The sequence below is a fragment of the Triturus cristatus genome, chromosome 2_1, assembly GCF_964204655.1.
Source record: "Triturus cristatus chromosome 2_1, aTriCri1.1, whole genome shotgun sequence".
In the NCBI taxonomy this organism is placed as follows: Eukaryota; Metazoa; Chordata; class Amphibia; order Caudata; family Salamandridae; genus Triturus; species Triturus cristatus.
The window spans coordinates 1,059,046,951-1,059,073,966 of record NC_140581.1 but is presented as its reverse complement, the minus strand read 5'-3'; positions in this window follow the sequence as shown (position 1 = coordinate 1,059,073,966).

The window sequence follows — 27,016 nt, the reverse complement described above, 5'->3', positions numbered from 1 at the left end:
TCCATTCAAAAACAGTGGCAAAGATCTGTCGCCACAGAGAAGAATAAGGCACAGAGTTGGAGCCCATTCTTGTGAGTCACAGGTTGAACTGGTATTGGAAATTACATTTTTTAACTCTTTTCAAGCTATTAGGGTTGTGATCATTCTCAACTCTTTTAATAACAGACAGGTCATTGACACTCTTCCAGCGTTCGACATTGATTATGATATAATGTATTAATGCATGATCTTCTGCCATTGTCATATGTCGCTTTGGCAGTACTAACTGTGGGCGTACGACTGTTGATATAGCGTAGTTGGTGGCTTATCAAAAATTCTGAGAAGACTTCCCCCTTCCTAGTTGATTTGAAAGGACTCATACCTAAGCAGAAATATTCCAACAATAACTCTCTATTGGCAATGGTGTTGGTTAGCTGCATGTTAAAATCGCAACATAACAGTACCAAGCGCTTAGCCTTTTTGCCTTCCTCAAAACCTTTCGGGTAGCAAGATCCTCTCTAATATGATCAATATAGGTAACAAAATCCCCCCTGACTTCCTAAACCTCAGGGGACCCGCAGAGTGTGATATAGACATTCAAAATATCAACCACATCAATTTCTAAACCAGTAATTCTGACCCTCAAATGTAAAACATTAGGAAAGAAACGTGAATAGCCCCAAGTTGCTCTATCTTACATTTCAACTTGCAAGACACACATATTGAGAGGCCCCCTGATGGGCACCCCTTTCTAGAGCGTTTAGCCGGTATGCTTACTTCTAAGAAACCGTTGACGGTGTTTCCGGCTAAGGCCCATGTTTTCTGAAAACAGCATAGCGGTTTATAGAATTTAACCAATCTTTGTGCTCCAATTTGCTGGCTAGATCTGCTATATTACAGGATACAATGTACATACAATCTCTGTTGATATTGCTCACTTAGTTAGTCCTAGGTACCCCAGAAAATCCTTTGACAGCAACTGGTGATGGTGGGTTCCCCAATAATCAATCAGTTTCCCCTTTTATCATGGTTCTACAGCTACTTGCCAGAGCTGTTGCTATCCATGCTCAGTACTGAAAATCTGGCCAAGTCACAATTTCTCCTGAATTTGAAAGCCTGATTACCCTTGAGCTATCATTTGGTGTAATACACTGAATATCATAGGCACCCTTGTTAGAGTCTGTTCAACCTGCATCCTTGGTGTGGTTTCCACTGACTTTTTTGCTTTCAGATCTCCTGTATTTCTGATTTCATTTTTGTTGGCTTTAGTATTCTGGGCACTTTACCACTGCTGACCAGTGCTAAAGTGCAGTTGCTCTTTCCCTAAAACAAAGTAACATTGGCCTATCCACATTGGCATATTTCATTTTCTTATAAGTCCCTAGTAAAGGGCATTACATGTGCCCAGGGCATGTAAATTAAATGCTACTAATGTGCCTGCTTCACTGATTGTGCCATCCACTGCAGTAGCCCTTTAAAACATGTCTCAGGCCTGCCATTGCAGAGCCTGAGTGTGCAGTTTTAAGCTGCCATGTCGACCAGGCAAGTTAACCCTCTTGCCAGGCCAAAACCTTCCTTTTTGTTACATATAAGTCATCCCTAAGGTAGGCCCTGGACAGCCCCAAGGGCAGGGTGCAGTGTATTTAGAAAGTTGGGCATGTACGTTTAAGATTTACATGTCCAGGTAGTGAAAAACTCTTAAATTAGTTTTTTCCCTACTGCAAGGCCTATCTTGCCCATAAGTTAACATTGGTATTAAGTGAAATTCCTAATTGGGACAAGATAGAAATTTCGAGTTTGGTGTCTCTGGGCTCATAATTTGAAATCACAACTTATGGTGGTCAGGTTTTAAATTATAAGTCTGAAAATGCCACTTTTAGAAAGTTGGCATTTTCTTACTTTAACCATTCTGTGCCTCTGCCTGTTTCATTCCTTCAAGACAGTCACACCCAAAGGGAGCTGTGGTGTGACATTCACATCCTGGATGCCCATCACCAGGTTGATGGACCTTCCTGGGCTACTTGGGAGGGAGGAACTGACATGTGCTCCTGAACAGGGCTGTGTCTGTCCCCACATGAAAAGCTGCATAATCCCTTGTAGCGAGTATGAAGCAAAGGCATGGACTTTGTGAACTTCAAAGGCTTCTCTCTGAAGCCTCTCCCACCGTACTGGCCCACTGACACCCCCAACTCAGTACACTCTGGGCCTAAGGTCACTCAGCCAGGAAGCAGAACTGCTGTGCTTCTGAAAGGACTGACACTCTGCTGGACTCTGCTGGATTTCCTGGACTCCTGCTCTGCTGTGTCTTTCCTGCTGCCTGCTGCCCCTTAGCTGGTGGTGAGAAGGACTGGTCCTGAAACTCTACATCCCCAGAACCAAGTGGCTCCAAGTTCTTGCTGGCTTTCCTCCTGTCCTTAAGTCTCAGGGACATCAAAGACTTCCTTCAACTCTGCTTCCACTGTTGTACTCTGCCAACTTTGAGTCCTGCCCTGCCAAGAGGTGCCGATCAAGCCCTGGGTCTTACAAGGAGGTTCTGCAGCTGTAGCGGTTTTCTTCAAAATTCCATGCATTGCTTGCTTTGCGCCGGTCAGAACCGATGCATTAGCCTTCGAGGACATCCCTGCATGGCTCAACGATGACTGGGACCCAAATGCGGGATCTGATGATGCATTGCCTCCATAGTAAGAGGTCAACAACGATGCCTAACTCGACTGCGAGGCTGAATGACGATACATCACCCCATCACAAAAGCATTCAACGATGACGCAGAACCGGTCTGCAAGGTTCGACAATGACACATCTACCCGACTGTGTGACTCGGAACCGACACCTCTTGCTCTTGATGTCAGCTCATCCTCCGGAAAGTTACTGTTTTCAGCAATGCCTGCCTAGCTTTGTATCGAACCCGCGCTCCATTGCAGTTGGTTTGACTTTTCAGATTTGACAGCACGACTAGATAGTCCTGGTTGGCGCTTTTTGACTCTAAGCACTATAATTCAAGATATTCTATAAAACTTCGGCTCTTCTTAATGGATTTTTGTTGTTATGGTTTTGTTTTCTTCAATAAATTAAGCTTTATTTTTCTAACCAGGTGAGGAGTATTTTTGTGTGGCGTTGTCACCGTTTTACTGTAATAAGTGTTGCGCACACACTTTACACATTGCCTCTTAAGTTAAGCCTGACTGCTCTGTACCAAGCTACCAGAGGGTGCTCAGAGGGGCGGGGGGACAGAGTGCTCAGGAGGAATGTGTGCTTGTGAGGGTTTATAGGAAAAGGAGAGGCAATGTGCAATATATACAACAAGTTTAGCTGAAACCTGTCCAGCATATTGCAGGCAAATCAGTGCTCTTCAGTCGGACGGCAGGCTCAGATTCAATCTGATTTATGATGACAAAATCCCCTCGGTATTAAGTACTTGGAAGGAAGCTAGTAACAAACTCTTCCAAGGACTGTGGGGTCCATGACCCACCAACCTCCGTGGACACGAGGCCACAACACCTACCCAGATCTCAAGATCTCTTATGATTCAATCTTGGAGTTCTCCCTTCTTCTGTCCTGATGAAGACCCCAGGCTAAGGATTCAGTAACCTTTACGGCACATAGGGGTTGAAACGTCGACAATCGGTCCTTACATTTTTTGCAAGCCCAGACAACAGAGATTTGTTATCTGAGCCTAGAGAATGCTATGTTTATTATGCACTAATTTGCCTACAATAGGCTGGACAAGTTTCAGCTAAACTTGATGTATATATTGCACGTTGCCTTTTCTTTTCCTATACACCCTCACAAGCACACATTCCTCCTGAGCACTCTGTTCCCCCCCGAGCACTGTTTTTATCAAATATGTAGACAATCGTGTTGTCTTCTATAATCATGCAATGATTAGAAAATAAATTATAATTATCGTTGATGTGACATGGTGATGCTTAAATGATTAAATTTTGTATCACGCAGAATTTACCTTTACTGTGACCTTCTCTCACTGTACTATACTTTACTCGGGTCGAGTAGTATTCCGGTCGCCCCATTGTCATATTACAAGCCACCAGAGGGAGCACAAGTTAACTTAGGGTGTGTTTCTGACTTACCCTGACTAAAGTGGTGGTCCCAACTTGGACAAGGTGCATACCTGTGCCAACTGGGAAAACCCATTTCTAACAGAGCCAAGCTAGCTATTCAAGTCTCCTTATATGGCAATAAAGGATGGGAACTCTGTATGGGGCTGAATTTGCAGTGATGGAACTTTGTTCCATGATCTATGTAGTAACTCGGGAGAATATCAACTCCCAATACATGGAAATTGTCAAAATGATTTAGCACTAGCCAAGTTATACTTGGTGATGTGTACTCCACTTTGGACGTTTGGATGTTGCTCACTCACAGTGAAGGGCCAGGTTGTTGGTTAACCAGCTTTACTCTCTTTACGTCACCTGAAGACACCACCCATAGCTCGGGTATTGAACAAAAAAGGTCTAATAGCCTTGATCTGTTCAGTGTATTCATAGAATCCACATCAGGAAAGAGACTGATAAATTCCAAGAAGCTGGTGGTTACTTTTTGGTTTGTTGCGACAGCCTTACCCAGACAGGGGCCTTTGCAATCTGTTTTGTTTATTACTTCTCTTCCTGTTCCTAAGAATGGTAGAACTCATGGATTTAGACTTAGGACAGTGTCTGGTACATCAGGGGGCCTAGTGTCAAGACCCTCATTCTGAGTGACACCAGGACCTTAAATCAGAGGTAACCTACTACTTGGCTCAGGCGAGATACCTGCCTGTGATCCCTTGGTGCCCCTTCTCCTGAGGCAACGTTTCTTCTTGAGTGACCTTTTTGTGCATAGTATTGGGTGTTTTAACAATTACTTGTGATCATCTGAGCCAATCTTGCCACACAGTTGCGATGGTCCCAGGTCCCTTTGTGTCCTTTAACCAGAAGATGGGATAGTTGGGAATCGATGCCTGGGCACTCATGCTCTTTGTGGCATCAGATCTCATAGCACTGTTGGAGTCAGTTCTTGTTTTTGCCCCATTTGAGTCTAAAGATAGCCAATTTAGCAAGTATGCTGGGTATCCTGGCTTCTTCCTGCATTTTCCCTTTCCATTATTTTCACTGCCTTTGGTGTTGCTTGCACCACTCCCAGAAGTTACACTACTACCCTTGTTGCAGGCTGCGTCTTCATTCATCCCATTATAATACTCCCTAGCCTGGGCTCGCACTTCCTTTTGCTGTTGCTAGCCTTTACCCTTGGGCTGTTAGTATTCATGCTAGGGTTGTTACTGTCCAAGCTACTCGCACTGCTTATTTCTTCCACCAATTGTTCCAAGTTTCCAGCTGATAGTTCCTTGTGGCTGCTATATGTACAAGAATCAAGCGATTTGTTATAGACTATATTTTTGGCTGCTGGATCCTCTATTTCACTTCCTACATCAATTTGGGTGACTGCGTCAATGTTTTGTCTTGCTGACACTAGGGCACGCAGTATCGAAGTCAATAGGGATGCTATATTTTCCGACCCGCCTAGGGATTTCTCCATCAGTAGGAGAATTGACAATAAGACCTTATGAAGAGCATTCATAGCTTCTGAAATGGTGAAGTCTTTGGAATTTTCCAGCTTAAGAGTAGTAATTCTTGATATAATTATTAACTGGGATGCTCAGAAAGATTTAGTCATCTGGTTGAGATCCCACTATGGAGGTTCTACTGCTCTCTGTGGAGAACCTATTAGGCTCGCCAGAGCCATCCAGGGCTATATCTCCTTCTTTTTTACCAGCCCTTTTGATAATCATTTTCATAAGATTGATGAGATTTATAGGCAAATCTGGGAGGGTGTGATCAAACAATAGTGCGAAGCTGGCACTCAGAGATTAATTTGATAGGGGTCCATGAGGTTCATAAAGCTCAATAGTCTTGTGAGTTTCACACTCAAAAGTAATGTGCTTAGTGGAGTTAGTGATCAGGAATTCACTGTTTACACTGAAGGGCAGATTTACAAGCCCCTGTTGGCCTCTGGTACCTTCCAACCAACAACTGCCAGAGTCGGAGGAGTCTCACAGCCAGCTCTATCAAAGTTCCTCACACCTGTCTTGGATGCCATCATCAGATTGGTACCCCAGCACCTTCCCTTCCCCCACACTGCTCAGGAACAGCTGGAGACCAAGCAAGGCTTCTACGCCATAGCTGGCTTCTCGCATGTGTTGGGGGCAATTGACTGCACACATGTCCTACTTGTGCCCCCTGCCGACACTGCACACAATTACCGCAATAGAAAGCACACGCATTCCATCAATGTGCAGGCAATAGTGGACCACTTGGGACTCTTCACCAACCTCGTCGCCAACTACCCAGGCAGTGTGCATGATTCCTACATCTTCCGACAGTCCATCATCAACCAGCACTTCCAGGATGGCACCTATGGAAATGCACTGCTCGTTGGTAAGTACCAAATGAACGCACCACACTCCTCAACGCCACAATCATGCAACTCACAACTGTGGGAATGCACATGTTACAAAATCACATACAACATGCCAAACAACATGCCCACCTACCAGACACGACAACACAAGTAACTGTGGAAACCGTGTCCAGCCATGTAGACAAACCATCCACGTCATGGCACCTCTGCCACACAATTGCAGAATGTGGGGAGAGGTGGGAACCAAGACTGTGCAAAGGAGGCAAGTGACCCATGAATAAGAATGTAAACAATGCCAAGTGTGGCGGTGATGTGCTGGACAGACCAGTATGCAGAGCACTTTCATGTCCATGTGGACATATACTGCTGGTGTTTGTAGTGTTGTGGACAGTGGACGCAACCATGTTACCTCAGGCAGTGGGGAAGACCTTGGACATGTAGCTATGTCGTCCCCCCCTGTAAGCATAAGTGGAGTGGGCTGGGCCGGTGTATGCCAGTGCAGCGTAGGCGTGGTAATAAATAGTACGGGGCTATGGGCGTGGTTCACTTCCGGGATGGCCACCAAAGTAAATACTGCGTGTGTCTCTGTGTCTGCCATATCCTGACCAAAGGCCTACACACACGTGGCCAACCACATTCCACGGCCAATATCACAGTGTCATTATCAGGCTTGTGGACATGCGCAGACAGTCATGACAATGGTGTGTCTTAGGAGTGCGAGTTATGCAACCGTGCAGCGCACACAAGTAAATAGGCTTGGGGGGAGTGAGGAGCAGCTGTGAGGCAACGTAATGCACATGGATGCCGCTCATTTGCCACAAGCAAAACATGTCAAACATGAATCCCAAAGTCGCACACATCACACACCACTAAACTAATAAGCCTGCCAACATAGAATGCAGAACCACCGATTGACACATATCCCTCTCCCCTGTCACAGGTGATCAAGGATATGCACTCTGCCCGTGGATGATGACACTCCTCCGAGACACGAACACCCAGGCCCAGAGGCAGTATAATGCGGCCCACAAACGCACCAGGGGCATTGTGGAGCACTGATTTGGCGTGTTAGAGTCATGTTTCAGGTGCCTGGACATCATAGGTGGAAGACTCTTGTACAGCCCGGAAATAGTGGGCAAGATGATCATTGCATGTTGTGTGTTGCCCAACATATGTGTACGCACCAATCCCCCATGGATCCAAGTGCCAGATGCACCGAACGATGATGATGAAGATGAGGCAGATGGACCACACCCCAGTGCAGCTGCAGCAGGAATAGCCCGAAGGAACACAATCATTAACAATTTCTTCACATGAGCACGTCACATTGTGACTGTCCTTAGCAATCATGGGACAGGACAAAATGACCACAGGCACAGCATGTGCAAATAAATTCATTCCAAAACCCATTCCCTGTGTGCATGTCACTCCTCTACATAAGCACATCACTCTGACAAGTGTAAGTGCAACATTTAGTGCTAACAATCTCACAAATGGCAATTAGATGGTGGGTGTGTCACCTCTGTACAGAGAGGCTGTTTAGGGTGTCTCGTATTAAAAATGCCATTTCAGGGGGTCAAAGATAGTACGTAATCCCACTCAGCAGCGTATCACATGTGTCCAAATTCATGACATAAAGGCTGTCATTTGTGACCAAGAAAAGACAACAGGGCGTCTTTTGGGGTCAAAGATGTACCACTATGATGCAGAGAGTTACACCCTGTGACTCAAGTCCCATAACGTTAGCAACATGGACGTGAGGGGGAATCACTGCCCCTACATTCATCCATATTTTCATATTTGATTGATCATAGACATGACACATCTGTGTGAATTAGAATGTTTTATTTACATTTGGTGGAGTGGTGAAGCTGGAGCAGTAAAGGGCCATGCAAACCCCACTTTACATTGTTTCCCTGTGGAGGGCCAGCCAGAGTCCTTTAGGGATTGACAAGTTCATCGGTAGAGGAAGAGTTCAGTCCGCAGTCTGATTGCTGTGACATTGGTAACCAAACAGAATATGGCAGTCCGTGTCGAGGTCCAAGTTGAGTGTCGCAGAGTGTATCGGGGGACAGTGGAAGGTGATTATGCACAGGGCAGAACCAAGCAGAAAAAGGCCATATGGTGGAGATGAATGCTACCGCTTCCTTCTTACCACTAAGGCACAATCATCCGCATCTTCGCCCTCTGATGTTTCATGTGCTTCACATGTGGGTGGTGGTGTTTTGTCTGCATCACTGTGTGTCAGTGACACATCAGTGGCCGGAGGTGGATTGTCTGCAGCACTGTGTGTCACTGACACTTCAGAGGGTGGAGATGTGGATGGAGTAGTAGAAGCAGCATTCATCCGCGCCAGGCCTTGTGGCAGCAATGCCATGATGAGGGTCTGCATGGCATGGAAGTACCCAGCTACATCTCACTTGTGCAGCCGTGGCAGCCATTCTTTCCGCCTGCATCCACTCCATGTTCTCCATGACCCTCCGCATGTGTCCCAACTCCCGGATGACATCGCTGGAGCCACTCTGACTAGACAGTTGTTTATGTCGCAGACATCCAGCAATGTCATCCATGGATCTTTGGAGAGCATGGAATGGACTGTGGGTGTCCGTTAGGGACTGTAAGTGGTCCCTGATGGGATTTAGACACCCACGTATGGCATCTAGTTTGGCTGCCATGAGGTCTAACCCCACCCACACCTGATAAGCCATCTTCTCCTGGCACCCCAACACATGGCGTTGGGAACGTGTTGTTTGTGGGGGTCCTGGGAGACAGCCGTGGTGGTGGGTGCTTCCTGCTGTGTGGTCTGTGCAGGGGGTGAGGTCTCCTCGATGCAGCTGGGCTGCCCTGCTCCTGAAGGTGAGGTGCAGAGGCTGTCTATGAGCTCTTGGAGTGCGTCGGTGTCGATGTTAAGAAGGCCCTCTTCGTCATCAGTGAAGAGATGTTCGATCTGCTCTGCAGGAGGTGTTGATTCTGCCTCTGCAATGTGAAGGGGAGATGCAGTTTAACATTGCGTTCACATGTATGTTGACGCATTGTACAAGTTTACATACAGACTGCATGACAATGTACATTGTGACTGTTTGGGAAGAGCTGCCTATTTGATGCGGGACAGTGGACATTTCGACAACATCACGGATGTGTGTTTGTACTTGTACATGAGCATCTCACGTTTTGATTGGCCAGTTTTTACACACAAGTGGCACCAGTTGTGTCCTCTGTTCTGTTGTGAAGGTGTTGCAGTTTGTACCACATTGTTGTCAATGTTGATGTGCTCTGAATGTTATGTGTGTGCAGCATTTTGGTGGGGAGAGTCGCTCCTGCAGCTCTGATTTTGCTGCCCCTTATCCCTTTCAGGCGGTGTGCCTTTGACTTCTGTGCTTATACTTTGCTGAGACGTTGCATATTTGGGCTCTTGGTGGGAGTTGGGACTCTGGGGCATGGTTTGTCTGCAGATGTGTTGTTGATGTCAGGGGTTGTTTGTGCATGTGGATGTGTCAGAGTGTGACCTGCTTGTTTACAGATCTGGTCCACACTCAGCCACCTCAGTGTCGCGCCGTGCAACATGTCATGATATATTGACTGCAGCCATGCTATTTGTCATGCAGTGTCACTTGCATCGTCAGTGTGGCTCACAGACACGCCGCTTTGCTGGGTTTGGCACATGTGCATGGGTTGGTTGTGAGATTGGTGAAGTGTGGGAAGGGCCCCCTCTGGGCACATAGTCGATGGGGGCGTACTTGCTGTTTCTAGGTGTGCTGCAGTGTGCCAAGGGGATCAGGGACATGATCCAGAGTCATTGTGGGTGAGCACTGTGCTATACTTAATTGTGCATGTGTGCCATTGTGCCCATCTCCCCCCGTCCCCCCAATCCCTGGTCATTACTCACCCTGTTGCTGCTGTGTCAGGTCATTTTGAGCAATGTCCGGTCCCCCAACTCCTGCCACCGTCCCCACACTGATGACTGTGGACACCATTTCCTCCATCTTATCCAGCTCCTCCTGTGGCGCTGGACTCCCACCTCCAGTCTGCATTGCTGCCTTCTGGTTGTTGCCGGGTTTCTGCTTGGTTTTGTGCTTCACATCATTCCAGCACCTCTTGACCTCTTCCTTTGTTCTCCTCAACACTCCGACTGCATTCACCTTGTCCACGATGGACACTCATATTCAATTTTTTGCTGCCAATGACACAGTGGAGGTGACGAACAGTTGTTGATGGTGTCCTGTCACCTCCATTATCAGGATCCTGTTTCTTCCTCTTCTTCTTCTCCTTGCCCTTCCCTGACCCTGAGGTCCCAGACTGGTCCTCCGTGGGGCTTGGGGGGTTCTGGTTGTCCTCTGTACTTGCTCCGGCTACCTCTTTTGTGCTTCGCAGTTGTTTTGGTTTTGTTTCAGGTTTTTTTCTTGTGCTTTTATAGTGATTTTTTCCGCCTGACGTGTGTGAATTGCAGGCCTGGTGCTGCTTATAAGTTATCACTGATTTTCTTATCGCGGTTGGGCCCATCGCAACTTTTTTCTTGAGAATATCCCCCATTCTGTTTTTGTTAACACACACCAGAGCTTCAAATAAGGCCATAATTTGTCCATACAAGATTTTGTTTTCTATACTTGCTCTGCTCCCATAATTCAAGCTAAGGATACCACCTTAAGATTGAACCCAATTTCAAATTCCTTCCCATTTACAGAGCATTTTCAAATTTTTTATTTTTACTTTTGCTTTTTTACATATATACTCTGCAAATATGTAATCTTCTAAACTTCTTCAGTGGGCGTCGTTGATCCCACAGCTCTGTAGACCACTTGTTAAAAATTACTGGGCTGATGCTATGCCGGGGGCATCATTGGTCATCAAGACTAGTGCCACTCTCTGTGGTTGCTGTGGTAAGTGGTCAAGCTGAAAGCAGTGTAAAAATAACTTGACATTGTTTGTCCAGGTCGCTAGAGGATGTCTGCAAGCATACTGAAGCACCTCAGTGTAGTGGACAGTTCTCTTTTGCATCAACGTTATTTCATCCTTCACTGGAAAGAGTGCTTAGCATCTGATCCTCTGTTGCACATCACTGTGTATTCAAGCTGTGTGTCTGTGTATAAGCACAAAGTATGTGAATGCTGTACCATCTTTACAGTCTCTTTAGCACGATCACAGCAAAGTGGGTTTAGATTATAATCTTAACGGACATGACATTAATCCATATACAATGGTTCCCTGAGTACCAAAAACACAGCTGAACTGACATCCCAACACTTTAGCTCCTTTTCTCTCAGATTGTGCTGTAAATCACTTTGTTGGTCTGTGTCAGATCTGCCTAAACCACCAATTTGCTCTACAACCCCCATTTTTCTCGAATTCCATCTCAGTTATTTTGCTTGTGGTTTATAGTGCATTCTTTGTGTCCTTCATCAAACCATATGTCTTTATGAGACACCTCTTGAAGAGAAGTCTTATTTGGCAGTTTCTTTTATATTTTGCTCTGAAACTGTATGAGTGTACAGTGCTTGGGGGGTGTATCGCCTTTTGCTTTCTGGAATGTCCTGCTTTTAACTTGAATGGCAGAGAAGGACATATTACCGGTGCAAGGACAAACATTTAGTTTTTGGTGAGTTATGCTATCTTTCCTTCTGCCATCCTTCTCACCCTTGTAGCCTTCATGGCTACGTATACCTGGAACTGACAACTTGAGGACCTAGTGTGACTGATGGTGTCATCTGTGGCTGTCCTTGCATTCTTGCGGGCTTTGGAGAATATGCTAATTTGGTAGTCCTGTCTGCTGAGGTCCTGCAAGGCAGTGTTCTACAGGTTGGTTAGGGAGATGGGGTTTCATTGCTTGCTCCAGGCATCCCTGTCAGTGCTCTGGGTACAGAGCTCCTTAATGGGTTTTTTTCACTGTCCCCTTGTCTATTTTTCCATGGCATTATTGTGCTCAGACGCAGCATCTCTTCCTTCTGTCATGTGGTCTTTTTATGGATGTTCAGCAGGTGGGTGTAAAAAAGTGGGTTATTAGTAGGTGGAGGTAGGCACCTTCAGCTAGTAATAATACCACAATCACTAACAAGGTCGAGTCAAGTTTCAATAAATGAACCCTGGCTCAAATCTGGGTAGCTTGAAAAATGATTAGTCAGGCTTAACTTAAGAGAAAGGTGTGTAAAACAATTAATATCACCCAAAAATGAGACCAGGAAAAGACACAACACAATAAAAATCCAACATCAATTTATAAAATTAGAGAATGTTTTTATCTTTAAGATGACACCATAATGACAAAAGCAAATGTAGGGAACTGGAGATATGAATTTTAAAAGATTAAATAAAAAAATTTGCATTCTAGCGCCAAAATGTTTAGAGTCCACTTGCAGCTATCTGGTGCACTAGACGGGGTCAAAGTCAAAGTTTTAGGCAGACCACGATGGGGCGAGGGCTGGATAGGGTGAGCGCTAGGTCCTAGTTAAGAAGGTATCTTTGGACGGTAATCTGGTGAGGGCAATGCCTCAGGGAACCCCTAGAAGTCTGGGTCCTCAGCAGGGCAAACAAGATTTTAGAGTTGATGACAGAGGCTTGACTCTTGATGTCGAGCCGTTCTTCTGTTGTGTGTAGATTTAGATTCCGTATATAGGTTTCCCGATTTATGCCCTTATATAGGTACAGTTCATATTGCCCTTATTTAGGTATAAAAAATCCAACCCTTATTTAGGCATTGTCCATGCTAACCAAATACAAGCATGGTCTCCTACATCCGTCCATCCACGTCACAACGAGTTCTTGGAAAACCAGATTCTTAAGCCTTTAGGAATTTCCCTTGCTTGGATATTGATTTCTCCAAGAACTCATTTAGTATGCATGAACATCTATTCCTTAGGGGTTCATTCATGAAATTCCAATGCCCGACTTTTAAGTCAATACAGGCATTCCTAAACACCTTCAAGGTATAAATATACCTGCACTTGCCCTGGCAAACCACGGTTCCGGTATGGTCCAGCTCGACTGCCTACTTGCGGTTTGCCACGGCAAGTTCGGAAGGAGATCGAGTCCCAGCCTGATGCACTGACCAGACGCTGTCATCCTCCTCGCAGAGAATCCAGTTCCAGTGTTTCTGACTTCCCTTGCGGGGTGTTAGATATTGAGTCCCGGAAAAGAGATTCCAACCTCGCACATTCTAAGGTATGGAGCAGATTAGAACATAGAGAAACTTTTGGCAACTCGTGGCAAAATTATAGCTATCTATACTTTAGAAAACAGCACCTACTTCGTACCTCGTACTACACTTAGGTTAGGTACACCAGGGTAGAACTATTTAGAAGCATCAGATGAGTATTCACATTTTAGCCTGTGTTATTTATGTATGTATTTTATGAATATATGTCATAGCTACAAACAATGCTATTGCAGTATTATTTTATCTTACTGCTAACTCTGTACATATTGTACTTCGCAGCCTGTCTTACGATTATAGCAGTTCATATCGCTTGCATGAGAAATAAGACTGTTCAATAAACCCTTTTTATTGAAACGCCCGTCTCTCTATTTCTGTGCAATTCTGTAGAAACGAAGCATGCACGATTGACTGAGTGAAACTGTTATCTATTGTTTCCACGGTTCTGAGATTGTTCCGACTCAAAGGGAAACAAAGTTGTCATGTTTATGCGGTTGTCAGAAACGAATCCCTTCTTGTATATTCGAGAAGTTTCTAGTGACATCTGAGTTAGCTGGCACACACAAGTAATTAAGTTTAATGTACTCGATAGAGACATACTGAACTCAGTCCTATGTCAAATCTATAGTGTATATTATTTCAATGCGCAGAGCCTATCAGGGATATAGGAACTAAACTACATGGCGCCCAACATTTGGTAAGGCACTAATTTAACGCTAGTTACTGGAGTAACTCAGACGTGGTCTCAGAGACCCCTACTCATAATACTCCATAAGACGTCTGGAGTGGGTAGGGATAATATTCGCCATAGCTGAGTAGGACAAAAATCTTATGTATTAGCTGTTTGGTTTGTTCAACGTTGAAGGATACAGTGTTCCAAAATATTGTGCAGCTTATCTTTGTTCCCTTGAAACTTGCTCTGAAACTTTCATTAAACAATGACCGAAAATGGCACAAACACCGATACTGGTGGAGCTGCGGCTGACCAAGTCACAGCAGCTTTTAATTGTACAGATTTCAAGAAATCGACGAGGATGCTATAATCATCCATCCAAATTTAAGGAAAGCCATCACTCTAAAACATATAAAACATGGCCTAACACCAAGAGGTGGTAGAGCAGTTTTTGTGATAGAGGCACATGAATCTCACCAGACAGAGGTATTCTATTCATGGAGAGTATTACAAGAATCAAATCCAGTAACACACATTTTTCACTTCTACAAAGAAGATGATCCACCTGAGGAATATATTCCTTTCGTGGATATTGAAATTCCACTCACATACCAGGAGCATGAGCTCTGGTTTAAAGGCGCCCTAAAACATTACGATCACATTACCAGGCTCGGTCCACTAGGTAGACCAGGAGCAACATGGCCGATTTTAGCCGGCTACACACCTCATCCTGACATTGAAGAAATGACAGATGTAGAATTACTAGCTCAACTCAAGGAGCTAATCAACATTTATAGACAATTGGTTCAATATGTCATGCAGACTTTCACAGTCCAACCACCATTAACCATTCAAATTCCAGCCCCTCATCGGGGTAATACACTCAAAATCACTCCACAGACTTTACACGCAGTCATGGGTAAAATGCCCACAAAACGTGAACAAATTTCATTCTGGATAGCTCAAAAAATTACTCAAATCGAAGCAGTATTTCCTAATACTAGCCCTTATGAGAAACACAGAATGCTAACAATCTGTTTACCGATGGGTATCACGCCTCATCTGGTAGAATGCACCACTTGGGGCACAGTCTTTGCTGCAATCTACACAAAAACACATGGTGCTCCGTCCATGGCGGTAATACCTGATGTCATGAAACAAATTCAAAACGAATACGGGGCAGAGCCTGCTCTGAATTTAGATATATAGGTACTGAAAAATTTCGACCAGGTGTCAACAATAATATTATCTAATATCAAAGGAGAAGAAGCATCAGTGGCAATCCGCCAGAAATTAAGGGAATTTGGTGTAACAGAACAACCACAAGAACTAGGCAGAATAATTGAAAAATCCTATGAGGAATTAGGCAGAGACAGTTTGGGAGGAAAACCAGTTAAACCACAACTGTCTGAAAGTCGTGATAAGGTCTTTCCTGAAAACACTCCTACCTCTTCTTAAAAGAAGTGGGAAAATAGCAAACAGCATTCCAAAGAGAAGCGTTCTCAATCCCGAGGTAGGTCTCCTCAAAAGGAGCCCTCTGAAAGGAGGTACAACCTCAAGAATAGGGATAATTTGAGAAAACCTGACAGATATCAAGATACTGATACACGTTCCTCTCGTACCTTTCAGAAATCATCACAGACATCCGAAAGAAGAGGACGGTCAAAGAACAAAGAAGAACACATGAAGTCCAAAGAGGATCAACACGTTCAGAAAAACAAGCAAAAACCTAAATTCTCCAAGAAGAAGGTAGCAGGTCTGAAGAGCAGACATGCCGAGGATTCTAAGAACGCAACTCAAGAACGGAGAATGGGCTCAGACAATGTTGGACAGTGCAGCAGAAGTTACAGTAGCTCTCCAGAACCTGAATGGGCTTCTGGAGACAGTGGACATGAATGAAGACATTCAAGTTGAAACTGCAGACACCAGGGTTAGTTCTCCGCATAGGTTATATGAAATAACACTCTGGACGGAGGGAGACATACCAAGAAAAGTGAAAACACTCTTTTGGGAGCATCTTTCAAGGGGTTATGATATACTTCTAGCCGAACGAGACTGGCCACCAGAATTTGTCAGGGAGTGCCCACATGGCAAAGACATCATTCTGCCATTCTTCTTCAACAATGTCACAATACATTTAAAATATACTTATGCCAGGAAATGGGCACTGGCCCAAGCCCCAGCATTATACAAGAATCATGTAGGATGGGATGAGGACTCACCTCACCACAAAATCAAGTTAAAAAATCAACCGACTGCACAAAGGCAGTACCCAGTTAAGCAAGAAGCTAAAAAACAAGTCAGGGATATCTTAGATCAACTTGAATACCACGGGGTGATTGAAGCACGCACCTCATCAATGAACAATCCTTTGTTTCCTGTTTCCAAACCAGACAATACATATCGTCTAGTTTTGGATTACAGACGCCCAAACTCATGTTGTAAAACATTTGCAGTGCAAAATACACACAGTACAGCATTCATGAATAACATTGTGCGTAAAAAGTACAAAACCACATTAGACATTTCAAATGGCTTCTTTTGTGAAAATATTGCACCTGAAAGTAGATATTTGACTGCTTTCTCAATAATGGGGACCCAGAATCAATTTTGTCGACTCCCACAGGGGTTCAAGAACAGCCCGGGGTTTTTCTCAGCAAGAGTAACAGAGTTACTACAAATTTATGATGACGAGGCATTGTCATATGTTGATGATATATATCTGACAGACGATGGGACAGACACTTGAACAGGGTGAACACCATTTTATTAGGCTTCGCCTTTGAGGGTTACAAATTCAACTTTAAAAAGTCCAGAATTGCCCATCTCAACGTCCTTTTCCTTGGATATGAACTATCAAGTGAAGGCCAAAGCCTGGCAGCCAACTTTTTAGAAAAGTGTGCGCTGCTCCAACCTCCAAAAACGCTGAAGAACTTACAGTCAATTCTAGGTTTCCTGAATTTCGGAAGAACATACATTCTAAACTACGCAGAGAGGGTTAAACTTCTCTACAAATTAACCAAACCTGATTTCAAAACCACAACATGGACACAAGGTCACACAGAAATGCTGCGTTCACTTCAAACAGACATGTTAACAACAAAATACTTTCAAACACGCGTAAACGTACGCAACTTAGTGATCCGAATCATTCCGGGTCAATGCGGATTCACCTACTTAACTTTTAAAGATGGTGAAAAAGTACCAATTGCATACAAATCACATTTGTATACGCAAGCAGAAATGAAATTCACTTCTACCGAAAATATTCTGACAGCAGTTCAAACCGCTGTAGCAAAAGAAAGAGCCCTAGCACAGGGGAAACGCATTATGGTCGTGACTTCTGTACCAGCCTTAGAGGCAGTTACTAAATCTAGCATTCCGAATGCGAAAGCTTTACATCCGAAATGGATACAAAGGGATAATTCTCTTGCTGCAACTAATATTGAATATGTTTTTGATTCTTATTTGAAAACACAAGCATTCCTGCAATACGAACATGAATGTCCTCTGCCTACTGAAATTCTCCCTCTTGATCAGTACGAATTTATAATTTATACTGCTGGATCTGCACAACCCGCTACGGAGAGTAAGCAAGCTTACAGTGCAGCATGCGTGATCATTAAAGGTCGTATGCGCGATGGCAAATTCAGACCAATGGTCACAAAAACGCAATCTCTAGGAGATTGTACAGCTCAGTGAGCTGAACTACAAGCATTCAAGATGGCACTTGAAAACACGGATCGCAAATTCCCCACACTCATAGTGTGCGATTCTTTTTACTGTGTCCAATCTTATAATGAATATTTACAGAATTGGCTTCAAAATGGTTTCAAGGATGCGAAAGGTGGCACAATCAAGCATAAAACGCTTTGGGAACAAGTTTAGTTGCGAAACGGACTACAAAACACTCATGTGATACACACGCTGAGTCATCAACGTGATGGCATTCATGTTGAAGGGAATTCATTGGCTGATGAAGCCGCGAAGGGGGCTGTGCAAACGGCTTCCTTAGCTGCAATCACTCGTTCAAAAATGAAAATAGACAGTGAAATAATGCTGTCTGTCAATGCATCAAGCAAAGGCAGCGGTGCAGCGTTACCTAAAGCGTTCCCACTCAAATACTCATATATAATTGATGGGAACAATGTTCCGTTTGCACGAATCCCTGGAGTGGGGATAGGGTAATACCAAACATGAAACGAAGAGCGGCTTTGATTTACGAAGCACATCTGGGAGAGGGTCTGACACATCTGGGGATCTCTAAAACAATTTTAGAACTAAAAGAGATGTACTGGTGGCCAGGAATGAATACACTGATCATATCTTCATCAATAACTGCATAGACTGCAATAGAGATCGCAGTAAAGAACCCCACCAGATGCCTGATTACAACACAGCCAGCCCAGTTCAGACACCATTATTAGACAGCATTAGACTATCTATGTGCAGGCGTCCTCTTGGACAAATGCAGTCCCACAAACACTAAATCAAGGTTCCTATGGATGTGGCCTCTGCGCTCGGCTGACGCTCGAACTGTTATAAAAGATTTGCAAGTTTTTATCGGCACATATGCAATTGGCATGCTACATTCTGACCAGGGTCCTACGTTTAGCTCTCGAGCTTACAAAGAAACCATGGCCAGTTTGGGCGTAGCATTGCGGTATTCTTCTCCATTCAATCCTGAGGGAAATTCTGTTGTGGAAAGAAAAAACCGGGACATAAAGCAGTCTATAACAGCAAGGGTATTAGGTTTCGGTGATGGGTGGGTCAAACATCTTTATGGGGTTCAACGCACACTTAATAACTTGCCAAGAAGTTCTCTAGGGGGTGTCAGTCCATACGAAGTTCTATTTGGAACTAGAATGTTGGTACCGGACCTTGATATGCAAGACACAGTGATGGAAAATAAGAAATTTGATATCAAAGATCGTTTGGCTGTTTTACACGACTTAAATGAACTGAGAACGAAACAAAGCAACGTGATTTTGAAGCCAACCATCACTGAGGAAAAACTGGCCATCCCAGCAAGGCCTGTCTGGATCCCAAAGCTTTGTTACATAGTCAGAGGAAAAATCACAGAAAAGAAGGAATTTGGGCCTTCTTACAGACAACCAGTACCTGTCCTAGCAATCCACGGATCAAGAACAGTACTTTTGCCGCCCCTTGCTGGTAATAAGGAGAAAAGATTTGTGTCCATCGACCTGATCAAACCACACTATGTGGCCGATACTAAGCTGTAGGCCAAGTGGACTCCGCCAATGTAGCAGACACACTCCTCTAGCTACAATCCAAGAGGTTCAAACTGAGAGACTCATCACCTTTGAAGATTCTACAGTGAGAAATAAAGGACTAAGCAACACAGCTATGGAACTCATCCCTCTTGAAACCCAAATAACAGTTCGTCCTGATACACCTGTCTACAACAAAGTAAAAAGTGATCAACTTGTTCCAGCGAATTCCGCGAATCTTGATGCAATTCAAACCATTGACAGAACTGCCTCTGGCTATTTCATTAACTTTGATACGTTTTCTGAGGATCCCAGGGAACCTGAAACGACGCCAACACAAAGAACATTCAAAGAACAAGCAACAGACTTTTTTCATCTCCTGAAAAAGACTTATCTGGTTTCACCATGGATTGAACTATGGATTGTTTTGGGAAAATTCTTCTTTCTACTTTGGTTAGCTCTGGTATTACCTCTGGGTATGCTGATAAATGGAAGATATATTCAAATGGACACAGCAAGTAAAAGAGTGAACTTACTTCTCCAGCCACACAAATCATCCCATCGTGAAGCAAGAGACTTGTCAGCAGTGAACATCACAGCCGTTCCTATACATATTGGTATAGTTTGAGACCAAACCGAATATGACATTTTTGGCCCGTCTGAGCTTTTGAAGATTCCACATTTATTTAAGATTTCATTAAGTGACTTTATTACCTCTAGTACCTTTTCTGATGATTGGGACTTCAAGACTGTTAATAACATGATGTCTGATCTAGAGATGTCTACTGCATTCACAAATCATGAATATTTAGAGGGTTCATCAGACTATGAACAAATGTATTGTTATAACCACTATGGTCATCATTTCTTGCATAAATCTGCAACACCTAGAAATGTATTTATTTATAACCAATGGGAACATTGTCCTACACCTCCAAAGGGTAGTTCGAAAACTTTTGTAATGAAATTTCCACATTTTTCAGGCTACAATTTGTCTAATCCAGAAAAGTTTTACTTAAAAAATTTGAACAGGACAGGAACGAAAAATATGTTAACAAATACGAAACAGATTTATTCTGCAGCCTTTATTGCCTGACTGTCTAGAAAAGGTTTCGGTTTTTGGAAAGACAACGTTGAAACGAAAACTGTCTGGGGTACAAAAGATTGGCAAGTACAGGGGGTAGAAGCTTTGTTTAGAGCCCGTCTCATCCCTGAGCAAATTATGTTTTTGAATGACACTGTACAGCAAACGTCTTGCCTTGGATTAGCCAGGATCAAAGACATGAACACACCGATCATACCTATACCTGCGAGTAATAGCACTACACGGGGGGAGGTCGACGTACATAATATTTTGCATCACAGCAGATCAGATCCAGAATGGAATAAATGGTTGCTCTGGCCCACAGACACAAACAACTGTCAAGATCGATTCCTGAACAAAACACAGGGTTTCACTATCAATAGGCCCGACCCGCGCTTTGTTCAAAGACAGCATCCGGGAGTAGTAACAACATACAGTGTAGGGAAACTATGCCTTGATTGGCTACAGAAAGCTACACTGAAGGATGTAAAACAACACTTGACTTTACTTCAAGAAGGCGCAGACCTTAGGGAATTCTTGCTAGGTCCAAGAAAACCGCGTCAAAAACGTTTCATATATGCCGGTATCTACGCTGCTTATAATGTAGCATGGAAGGTTACCCAAGCAGAGACTGCAGATCGAATAAGAGAAATTTATCGTATTAATTTAAAGAAAACTCTCTCTGTAGTAGACAATGGGTTAATGACTCTGTAATCCAGAATATATTCATTGGACAGCATTGTGTCTTCTGTCATAGACATCATGGAACAAGACTTGGTCATGTTGCAACATGGTCAGTCTCAGCTACGTTCTATCATGCTATTGGGCTGGATGCTACAAAACATGCGTGCAGGCTATGTGCCTTGGTGTTTAATCAATACTACGTCACTGTTTTCAGAATTCAATCTCACTGATAAACAGATCAGACTGGCACAAAGGGGAGCAGACTACACTATGCTGAGCATTGAAAACTGGAAAAATTACCATTCACGGTGGCAGAAAAACCAGCTACTGAGTGGATCATACATGGTAAAATGACTCTGCCTGTTACAACTTTCCATTTTCAATATTGAGTAAAACATATACCAGTTGGCAAATATGAAAGGTTGGGTAAAGGATACATCAAGACATCCTGGGATTTACCTTACACACATAGATGTTAGAGTGGGGAACGTGAAGTGTTTCTTAGCGGTGAAAACTGTGAACACACACTAAGCGGTTCTCTCCTTTGTCAGGGTATTAACCTGCACGGGGCCTGTGATGGTTCCACTACAAACTTATCCTGTCACCTGCAGGGATTAATCCAATTTTTGGCCAACTTTCTAATGGGAGTTACATTATGTTGAATGATCACAGCTGCTGTGGCATGTTGCCAGGTATTCCATATCTAGTTACGGTTACATCCAGGGTCACTTGCTGTATGCAAGTCTTGTTTCCACAAATAGACACAGTCAGGGAGTCGTCTTTATGGCCTTCACTGAACATCTCTTCTATACGAATTGATACTCTAAGCAGAATGAAAGCCATTCTTTTACAAAAACAGTGCCACTGACCTCGGCCAAAGAAACCTCTGATCTCCAAGTCGCAAGGACTTCTGTGGAGATACATACCCTTTTGTATACAAACTGCCCTGTACATTTCTCAGAAATGTTAGGTCGTATCTTAAACATGTGTGATACGAGAGGTATTATACATGTATTTAAGAATGTGTGTGCAGGACTGTTAGCACCTTTTCAAGCAGTCCTCGGAATTTTTCCAAACTTTGTGCACTCTGTGTTTGGCGGACTGCCGCTCCTTTTATCATTCGTTGCAGGGATCCTATTTTTGCTCCTACTGCTACGATATGGCAAGCCACATCACAAGCGTCACTCCAGGCACCATAGAGAGAGCTCTATTGGAGATGAAGTGTCGTGAGCGCATCGTACAAATTTTGAGTTTACCTCGTCTACGAGAATTAAACACCACATGGTTTCTGTCATTCAGACCAATATGGCAAGATTGCATCTTACCTGTTCTACGCTGCCTGCTCTGCGGTGAAGAATGTGTGCTAGACATCTGTCTAACACTCCCATCAGTCATGCCTATGGATATCGATACTCTGCTGGACCCGGTAACGGCCCATGCTCTGTGTTGTCCCCAGCGGCTACCGATCCTGATGATGGCATTCATTGAGATCTCACAGACGCAAATTGCTACTGCTGAGGTACGAGAAGAAACATCAGGCACGCAGGTAACATCCGATTCGAACATTGCTGATGCAACCAATTCTGAAGGCGATAGTTCACATCTATGTGCAGTTAATCTTCTAATCGAGGTATTCCAACTTTCACCTACAACGGTAGACAACTTTTTGTCTACAGGATTTGAAGATTTCATGTTTTCTCCAGGCCCACACACTGACTTTTGATTCAGGCACTTCTGTCAGTGTTCCGATGAGACTCTGAATTTGGCCTTCGTTCTTTTCAGACAAGGGACTAACTCTGGAACTTTTTCCTATGATTAATTTTTTTTTGTGCCAAATTTGTATTTTTTCATTTTTTGGCACAAGTAATCTGCTTATAGTAGAACTATTCATAGAGAGCAGAATTCTTTGAAAATCTTCCAGGGACATTATACCGCCTTGTCACATCAACAATTGATTTGTGTTAACCTGATATGAAATGGTTTCGGCCCTTTTTCTTCTCTATCAACGAGCCATTTCATCATATGTATATATTTCTGGTTCATTCTTGTTGGCATTTTCAATGCACGCATATACTTAGAATGAAACATTGCTTTTAATATGTACAGCACCTTATGCATAGCAATGGTTTTTGTATGCATTTTTAGATATGTTTAAGCATCTTTTAGATTATCATGCGATACTCCTTTTTTAGACATGTTTAGTATTTTTTAGAATCTAGTAATGTCGCTCATACAAAACTGGAGTGGGTGTTGTGTGTAGATTTAGATTCCGTTTATAGGTTTCCTGATTTATGCCCTTATATAGTTACAATTCATATTGCCCTTATTTAGGCATAGAAAATCCAGCCCTTATTTAGGCATTGTCCATGCTAACCAAATACAGGTATGGTCTCCTACATCCGTCCATCCACGTCACAACGAGTTCTTTGAAAACCAGACTCTTAAGCCTTTAGGAATTTCCCTTGCTTGGATATTGATTTCTCCAAGAACTCATTTAGTATGCATGAACATCCTTAGGGGTTCATTCATGACGTTCCGATGCCCGACTTTTATGTCAATACAGGCATTCCTAAACACCTTCAAGGTATAAATATAGCTGCACTTGCCCTGGCAAACCACGGTTCCGGTACGGTCCAGCTCGACTGCCTACTTACGGTTCACCACGGCAAGTTCGGAAGGAGAGCGAGCCCCAGCCTGATGCACTGACCAGACGCTGTCATCCTCCTCGCAGAGAATCCAGCTCCAGCGTTTCTGACTCCCCTTGCGGGGTGTTAGATACCGAGTCCCGGAAAAGAGATTCCAACCTCGCACATTCTGAGGTATGAAGCAGACTAGAACTTAGAGAAACTTTTGGCAACTCTTGGCAAAACTATAGCTATAGCTACCTATACTTTAGAAAACAGCACCAACTTCTTACCTCGTACTACACTTAGGTTAGGTACACCGGGGTAGAACTATTTAGAAGCATCAGATGAGTATTCACATTCTAGCCTGTGTTATTTATGTATGTATTTTATTAATATATGTCATAGCTACAAACCATGCTATTGCAGTATTATTTTATCTTACTGCTAATTCTGTACATATTGTACTTCGCAGCCTGTATTACGAATGTAGCAGTTCATATCTCTTGCATGAGAAATAAGACTGTTCAATAAACCCTTTTTATTGAAACGGCCGTCTCTCTATTTCTGTGCAATTCTGTAGAAACGAAGCATGCACGATTGACTGAGTGAAACTGTTATCTATTGTTTCCACGGTTCTGAGATTGTTCCGACTCAAAGGGAAACAAAGTTGTCATGTTTATGTGGTTGTCAGAAACTAATCCCTTCTTGTCTATTCGAGAAGTTTCTAGTGACCTCTGAGTTAGCTGGCACACAAAAGTAATTACGTTTAATGTACTCGATAGAGACATACTGACTTCAGTCCTATGTCAAATCTATAGTGTATATTATCCCAATGCGCAGAGCCTATCAGGGATATAGGAACTACACTACACTTCTTCTGGAGCTTTTTACCAAAACATTGTAGAAAGTTCCCAAACTTTCAGAACTTCTTCTTGGTTGTTTTCTTTGTGTTGAAAAGAATCTGGTAGCACCAGCCAAGGGTTCAAAAGCTCTCCCACAATGCACCTGGGCAGTCCAGGAAAATCCAGTTGTAGCTGGACAGTTGGAGTACTCCTATCATTGTCTTCTTAAGGTGACTTCTTCCAGGACGTTTCTACTTCGTGCTGTTCAAGGATTTCACTCCTTTCCCTTTATTCTGGCACAGCCCTTTTTTTGTGGAGCCTTGAGAGTGCAGCAGGTGCAGTCTTTCTGAGTGCAAGCCTTCTGTGGTGTAGTAGAAGGGTCAAGCAGGGCAGCCATTCTTCTTCAGATGTTCCAGGCAGTGGTCTGAGGGGCGCCTGCAGATCTCCCATATTTTTTCTCTATTCTGGGCTGGCAAGAGTAGGGGTCATCCCACCATGGGTAATGTTGTCACCCTCTGCTATGACCGCTTCCTGCAAAGTGTTGCAAATTTTTGACCCAGAATGTACTATTGTGAAAAGATCAAGCTGAAGAAATTTTCTCCTTGGAGGGTGTGTCAATGTAACCCAAACCAGAGTTATAGGTAGCTTTGGACTACACACCTCTTCCAGCCCATCCTCTAATGTAATCAAGGGGCTCCTATCTGTCTGGGGATCAAGGAATTGGAGGCTGGTCTGGGTCCTGTGGCATCTGCTCTCCTGCCTTTAAAGTCCTGTGTATCTCCTCAGCCCCCTTCCTCTCTCTGATTTCTCCAGGAAGCAGATCTCCTCTAACCAAATGGCTGACCAATCAAAAGAGTCTGCTCCAGGACTACTTTAGGGCTTCAGGTTAGTAAGCTCTAAAACTACTTTCCTTTAACAGTTATAATAAATCCAACAGTGGCAAGTCGTAGGATGTATTGTAACCATTATTTTAACACTTTGAATGATATTTCTAGCTAGCTCCAATCAAAAGTTAGACTCTATTAAGTTTAATGAAGCCTTCCCATGTTAGCCTATGGGGCTGGCAGCACTTCAATGAGGAAAAACAGCTTTGGCTGTTTTTCCCCACCAGGGCATGTGAAACATATTTTATAATGTCCCTGCTTTCTATAACAAGGCACCCTTGGGGCATCTAGGGCAGACCTTATGGGTGAAGTATATGTAATAAAAAAGTAGTTTTGAATTTGGAAGTACCTTTAATTCCAAAATCAGATTTGGACACAGTTTAAAACCATCCTGCAGGCAGGCCTGTATTTAAAATAACACCAGACACCACAGCAGGTACTGGGGTCTCTAAACCTAAATGCCTTACCATTTACTAGGGATTTACAGGTAGGGTGTCTTGGCCAATGAGAAGTATACCAATAACTATATACTTTGAAGGACAGAGCACTGGCCCTGGGCCTGGTTAGCAGAGACCAGGGCACTTTCAGAGTCAGTAACTACCAGCACCAGCCAAAACATGAGGTGATCAGGGCAAAATGATGACTTTCCTACAGTGGAGTTGCCTCAAACTGGTAGGTGTGGATGGTGATTTTTTATGGACAATGATTAACTTTTGGATTTGCAAAAATGATATATAATATAATTTACTTCCTGCAGTACATTATAAGGATATGCCAAGAGACCAAGGAATTCTGTGACCATCTAGAGGAATGAGGCCAAAGATCAAGTTCCTTTAAGGTCACGGAACTCTGAGGTCACTTGCAATATCATTAGAATATATGGCAGGAGTACTTTATTCCTTATAATACGTAGTCACACTATAACCCTTCCCACAAACCACTTGAGGTTGTGGTGAGATGCTCTTTTGTATGTAAGAGATAGGATGTTTTTAAACATAAAGAATAAAATTAGGCTCATTGGTACAAAATTAAACAAATCAAATAGCAGTATTTGTTGAAAATAGATATTGGAATCAATTTAATGTCAGATTACAAAATTCTGTTGCTCAGAATGTATTGAAATATGCAGCGGAGTCCATCTTTCCTATAATTTCCTAAAATGTGGAATAAATAAACAGGTTGCCCTAAATGTTTCCCTTCTGTCTGTAAGTGTTTATCTAGAAAACCAGAGCAGTTAAGAAAAATACATGTTTCATTTTCATTATTTTAAAGTGTAGCTTTAATTATGCTCTGTGACCTGCCTTTCACCTCGGCTGCCGGCTTTGTCAGCATTTATTGTGATGTGAGAACTCTACTGTAATAAGTTATTGAAGTGGCCTGTAATAAGGAAATTAGAGATGGGCGTTTAGGCAGGGATTGCAGGCTCCTGTGTATTGTATGGAGAACATTCTTAA